This window comes from Carlito syrichta, unplaced genomic scaffold (assembly GCF_000164805.1).
Source record: "Carlito syrichta isolate Samal-C Ts95f unplaced genomic scaffold, Tarsius_syrichta-2.0.1 Scaffold306981, whole genome shotgun sequence".
Taxonomy (NCBI): domain Eukaryota; kingdom Metazoa; phylum Chordata; class Mammalia; order Primates; family Tarsiidae; genus Carlito; species Carlito syrichta.
The window spans coordinates 115,432-121,907 of NW_007251077.1; the positions used below are offsets into that span (position 1 = coordinate 115,432).

General features: G+C 43.2%; 1 pseudogene across 1 annotated transcript; it reads right to left on the reverse strand.

Annotated features, from left to right (window-relative positions):
- Positions 1-994: 994 nt before the first annotated feature.
- On the reverse strand, positions 995-1,463 carry LOC103266020 (annotated as a pseudogene). The gene has a single exon (XR_002482285.1). The product of XR_002482285.1 is annotated as a 60S ribosomal protein L27 pseudogene (transcript).
- Positions 1,464-6,476: the final 5,013 nt, after the last annotated feature.

A 6,476-nucleotide genomic window follows, 5' to 3' on the forward strand; every position in this document is an offset into this window, starting at 1 on the left:
TTCCTGCTGGGCTCCGGCGATCCTTCCGCCTCAGCCTTCCAAGTGGCTGGAACTACAGGCGTGCGCTACCACACCCGGCTAATTTTTTGATTTATTATAGTGACGAGGTCTTACTAAGTTGCCCAGGCTGGTCTTGAACCCAAGGGCTCAAGCAGTCCTCTTACTTCGGCCTCCCAAAGTGGTGGGATTAAAGACGTGAACCACTGCACCCAGCAAGGCTAACTTTTAAATGAAAACAAATGACATACGAGGGGGACTCAAAAATCCCAGAATTTATTTATAAAAATAAATTGTGTATTGGCTGGGTGTGGTGGCAATTTTATTGCCTTAGAGATATGGAGTTGTTTTTTTTTTCTTTCTTAGGGAATTACAAAAATAGCTATGCTTTTCTTTTTTTTTTTTTTTAATTTTTCTTAATTTTTTTTTTTGAGTCGGAGTCTCACTCTGTCACCCAGGTTGGAGTGCAGTGGAACGCTCACAGCCACGGAAACCTCTACCTGCTGGGTTCAGGCAATCCCTCTGCTTCAGCCTTCCAAGTAATTGGAACTACAGGCGTGTGCCAATCACACCCAACTAATTTTTTGATTTATTGTAGAAATGAGGTCTCATCTTGTTGCCCAGGCTGGTCTTGAACCTGTGGGCTCAGGCAATCCTCTTTCTTTTTCTTTTTCTTTTTTTTTTTTTGAGTGGGAGTCTCACTGTTGCCCAGACTGGAGTGCAGTGGCCACTCCAGACTGGAGTCCAGAGAGCCTCAACCTGCTGGGCTCCGGCGATCCTTCCGCCTCAGCCTTCCAAGTAGCTGGAAATACAGGTGCGCACTACCACGCCCAGCTGATTTTTTTGATTTTATTGTAGAGTTGAGGTCTCGCTGCCCAGGCAGGTCTTAACCCGCAGGCTCAGGCAATCCACTCACCTCAGCCTCCCAAAGTCGCAGGATTACAGGCTGAGCCACCAAGCCCGGCTTGTTTTTTTTTTTGTTTGTTTGGGGATTCAAAAAATTTTTAATGACTGAAACAAAAAACATCTAAAACCTCAGCTTCTGGAAGAACCACTTATTCTTGCCCGTCTTGTACCTCTCTTCGAACTTGACCTTGGCTTCACGTCGGGCCTTGCGTTTAAGAGCAGGGTCTCTGAAGACAGCCTTGTTGACAACGGTTTTGTCCAAGGGGATATCCACAGAGTACCTTGTGGGCATGAGGTGATTGTAGTTATAAACTTTCACAAAAGATTTGATCTTTGACCTCTTGGCAATTTTCTTCTTGCCCATCGCAGCTGTCACTTTGCGGGGATAGTGGTCAATTCCAGCCACAAGGGCATGGCTGTAGGGGCAGTCTAAGGTGCCATCATCAATGTTCTTCACGATGACGGCTTTGCGTCCGGAATAACGTCCGGCCAGGACCAGCACCACCTTCCCGGGTTTCTTGAACTTGCCCATTTCTACGGCAACCACCCAGGCAAACAGCAGAAAGACTGTTTTTTTTTTTACAAGATGAATATTATTATTATCACACAATTGACCTTAACTTTTGCTTTGATGGAAATGAGTGCTGAAACTCTGACTCACTAAGGTCTGTGTTAGCAAACAAAACCAGTGCTCTGGTGGCCAGTTAAGGATGGGCTTGGACCAAGAGCACCAGAATCCTCTACAACTCAAGTTCAATGCCTGTTACTTCATTTCCTTTGTTCTCAAGTCAATGAAGTCATCTTTGGCAAGGTCAACCTCATTACTGTCTTTTGTCAACAAGGAAAGGATTACAGATTCACTTTCCACTTGAAGATTTTTTAAGCAGGATTAATACTCCAAAGCATTTTGAGGATTTTCAGGTCATTACAGTTTCCTGACTGCCGAGAAATCGGGAGAGTCTTTTTGTCACTCTTGATTCCAGCCCGTAGAAGAAGTTGCTCCCGTGATGAAAAGTTTGAAGCTTTGTGTCTCCAAGTTATGCTTCCAAGTGGATAGGCTAGGCCAAAATAGCTTGTAGCTTCCAGGGTTTTTTGTTCCCTAGCAGAAATGTGTTGTTGGTTCCAGGACCTGAACTGGAAGATTTACTTCTTTCAGTAGGACCAAAAGTATCTGCCTAACAAACTAAGTGGTGAGTGAACTCCTCCCAGTGGAGTCATTGAAAGAACTGACTTTTCTTTTTCTGTTATGTGCACACACGAGCTTCTGCTTCAAGTTTAACGAGCACTTCATCGCCTATCTTATTTATTCTGTGTTATCGATGATATTCTGCTACTATGATTTGACAAAACCTCTTGAAAAGATGGTGATTTGAGGCTCTGACTTGGAAGAAGTTGAAGATATTCACAGCAGTAGACAAGGCTGTCGACAGGGTCTTTGGCACCCATGCAAGCTGGCCGACAGGCAGATCTGCTTTCTTCTAAAAGATACTGCAATGGAATGGGCTGCCACACCTCCTAGGGATGCCTCCAAGAACCTGAGTCCAAAGTTTTCTTTCCATCAAAGTCTGCTTGGCAAATCAGGGCCAGGCATGGTGGCTCATACCTGTAATCCCAGCACTTTGGGAGGCCGAGGTGGGAAGTTTGCTTGAGCCCAGGAATTTGAAACCAGTCTGAGTAACATAGTGAGATCCCACCTCAAGAAGAAATTAAAAAATTAGCCAGGTGTGGTGGCCCATGCCTGTACTCCCAGCTACTCGGGAGGCTGAGGTGGACGGATGGTCTGAGCCTAGGAGATAGAGGCTGTGGTAAGCCATGATGGTGCCACTGCAATCCAGCTTGGTCGACAGAGTGAGATCCCAACTCAAAAAAAAACAGTTTACTTGGCAAAGACTTTTCAGAGTTTTGAAGAAGTTAGTGGTGTCTATATTTTCCAAAATGGGCTCAGAAAACGTGAGGGGTTTTGTTGTTGTTTTTGGAGGGCATTGGTTGGTATGTAAATAATGCACAAGACCCAGAAGGTCCCAGAAAAATGTTTGTAGTTTTGTCCTTTTCCATGCCAAAGGGAAAGGATGTTAGAGCTGCTTCAAAATATAAGAAAGTAAGATGACACATTTTGGAGTGGGTCACATCAACTGAAATATTCTGCCTCAGCTTCAAACCCTCACATAGACCAACTTCAAGACATGTGGCTTTACCAGGGTCTCTGGAATCACATGGAGATCATTTGAGTTGGTAATGGAATCTTGCAAGATGCTTCAAAATAAGGCTTTTGACTTGGGAAGAATTCATTTGGCAAGACACTAATCTTTCCAAAACAGGATTCTTCTCATGACTCCACACTGTCTGAGATGTATTTTGGGATGCAGAGATGTCAGGTGCTTTTTAGCTTTGTTGGAGTGATGTTATGATATATATATATATCAGTGTGAGATTTTGGGGGGTGCAGTAGCACCATCACAGCTCACCGCAGTCTCGACCTCCTGGGCTCAGACGGTCCTCCTCCTTCAGCTTCTCAAGTAGTGGGGGCTACAGGTGTGCACCACCACGCCCAGCTAATTTGTTGATTTTTTGTAGATATAAGGTCTTGCTATGTTGCCCAGGCTGGTCTTGTACTCTTGGTCTCAAGTGATCCTCCTGCCTCAGTCTCCCAAAATGCTAGGATTACAGGCGTGAGTCACTGGGCCCAGCCATATTTCATTTTTCTTGGAAAACAACATTTAATTTGAAAAGTGTATTTCATCTGACAATAAACATGATTTTTTAGTGTCCATGGGTTGATTTCTATAAATATACAAATTCACAATCATCAGAATGATAAAGACAGGATAGTCATAGGATGTCATAAGTAAGATTAGTTTCTTCAGCTTATTCAATACTATTTTACAAGAAGACAGTGAAAAAACAACTATTGATTTATACAAGATGACCACAGAAAATATCAAAGGCTACTTTGTTTTTTAAGAGGTTACAGGATGTTTTCTTATTGTGTAATCTAATCAATACTGACATCAATGCTACAAGACAAGTAGAGCAAGTACTTAGTATTCCCATTTTTTCTTCTCCTTGTAGTTGACACATAACAATTGTACATATTTATGTAATACAAAGTGATATTCCAATACACGTTTACAATGTATAATGATCAAATCAGGGTAATTAGCATATCCATCATCTCAAACATTTATCATTTCTTTGTGTTGAGAATATTCAAAATTCCAAGTGACAGAATGAGACCCTGACTCAGAAAGGAAGGAAGGAAGGAAGGAAGGAGAAATATTTTCACCTAAGAATGTCAGGTATATTTTACTGTTTTCAACTTGTCTTGAATGAGTGCAGGTAATCTATTAGCAATGATCTTACCACAAAAATCAATATGCACTGTTGAATGACAGTGTTTTAAAATATACTTCCAGGTTGGGCACGGTGGTTCAAATCTGCAATCCCAGCACTTTGGGAATCTGAGGCAAGAGGATTGCCGGAGCCCACAGGTTCAAGACCAACTTGGGCAACTTGGCGAGACCTCATGTCTACAATAAATCAAAAAATTAGCCAGGCGTGGTAGTGTGCACCTATAGTTCCAGCTACTTGGAAGACTGAGGCGTGGTAGTGTGAACCTACAGTTCCAGATCAATGCTGGGGAGGCCGTGAGTGTGCCACTGCACTCCAGCCTGGGTGTAGAGTGAGACTCCAACTAAAAAAACAAAACAAAACAAAACAAAACCAAAAAACCCATAAGAAAACCCCAAAAATAAACCAAAAGAAAAACCCCAAAATAGATGTGTACCACCACGTTCAGCAAATTAAAAAATAAATAAATAAAAAAAATATATTCCCACTGTTTCATGCTTTCTAAAAACTTTCAAAGCAATTTTCCATCAGAAATTCATGACTGATTTTTGTTTTGTTTTGTTTTGAGCTGGAGTCTCACTCTGTCGCCCAGACTGGAATGCAGTGGCCGCTCCCGGCCACCGCAACCTCAACCTGCTGGGCTCCGGCGATCCTTCCACCTCAGCCTTCCGAGTAACTGGAATTACAGGCGCGCGCTTCCACGCCCGGCTAGTTTTTGATTTATTGTAGAGAGGAGGTCTCGCCAAGTTCCCCAGGCGGGTCGCAAACCCGCGGGCTCAGGCAATCCACTCACCTCAGCCTCCCAAAGGCACGGATTACAGGCTGAGCCACCGAGCCCCACTGATTTTTTTTTTTTAAGTGGAAGAAAACAATAAGCATAAGTAGCAGAATATTGCATTCTTTGAAATCCATATTCCAAGCACTGAAACAGTTTCCTTAAAGCTTTGCAGTTTACCTACACTGATTTGTAATTAGCAGGTAAATTTGCATTGATACTATCACGTCATTTCATGAGTTTTACATCCTTCATGCAGGATCCCAAGTGGCAGCTGAGTCACTCTTTGGTCGATAGATGAGCTCTGAGTAATCACTAGAGATGATGAAGCCAACACACCTCACCATCATTGGCATCAGCCCTCCAGTTACAAAAATATTAGCACATTTTGCAAAAGATAATAATAGACTTTCATTTTGACAGTGTTTTAAAGTAATCACAATTCCCAAACAAAACGCATGTAGGTATATGCAACTGACAATGGTTGAAAAATCAGACCAGTAAAGGAGAACAATAACAAAAAACTGTACAAGCCTTGCAAAACTGTGCAATTGTTGAACAACTAATTCCTCGTGGAGAGACAGGGAAATACCAACTGCAGAACAATGCCAAGTTCACTATCATTTTAGGTGAGATACTCAGGTCCCTAGTTTTCTCTGTTTTAAAATTTTGTCTACGTGAAAAATGGGATATTTTTGTTTCCACAAGACAAATAGAACCATGACATATTTTATAATTTGTGTAGCTTGTTTGGGAGATAGAATTGTTGTTATACCTCTGGAATGTTGGGCAGGCCCATGCCAACCCCTCCCTTCAACTCTTCCACAACCATCCATTCCTCTCCCTACATTGACATTATATTTATGTAGTTCTTCCAGAAACCAAATAATAATGACTTAGGCATAAACTTAGTTTTGTTTTTTTTTGAGTTGGAGTCTCACTCTGTCGCCCAGACTGGAGTGCAGTGGCCGCTCCCGGCCACCGCAGCCTTGACCTGCTGGGCTCCGGCGATCCTTCGGCCTCAGCCTTCCAGGTAGCTGGAACTACAGGCACGAGCTACCACGCCCGGCTCATTTTGATTTTATTGTAGAGATGAGGTCTCGCCAAATTGCCCAGGCAGGTCTCGAACCCGCAGGCTCAGGCAATCCACTCACCTCAGCCTCCCAAAGGCGCGGGATTACAGGCTGAGCCACCAAACATGGCTTAGTTTTTAACGTATGATTTTGTTTATTTATTTTTTGAGTCGGGGGGTCTTACTCTGTCGCCCAGGCTGGAGTGTAGTGGCACTATCACTGCTCACCACAGCCTTGACCCCTTCCGCCTCAGTCTTCGCAAGTAGCTGGGGCTTCAGGCACATGACATCACACCCAACTAATTTTTTTTTTTTTTTGAGTTGGAGTCTCACTCTTTGTTGCCCAGGCTGGAGTGTAGTGGCATGCTCACGGCCACA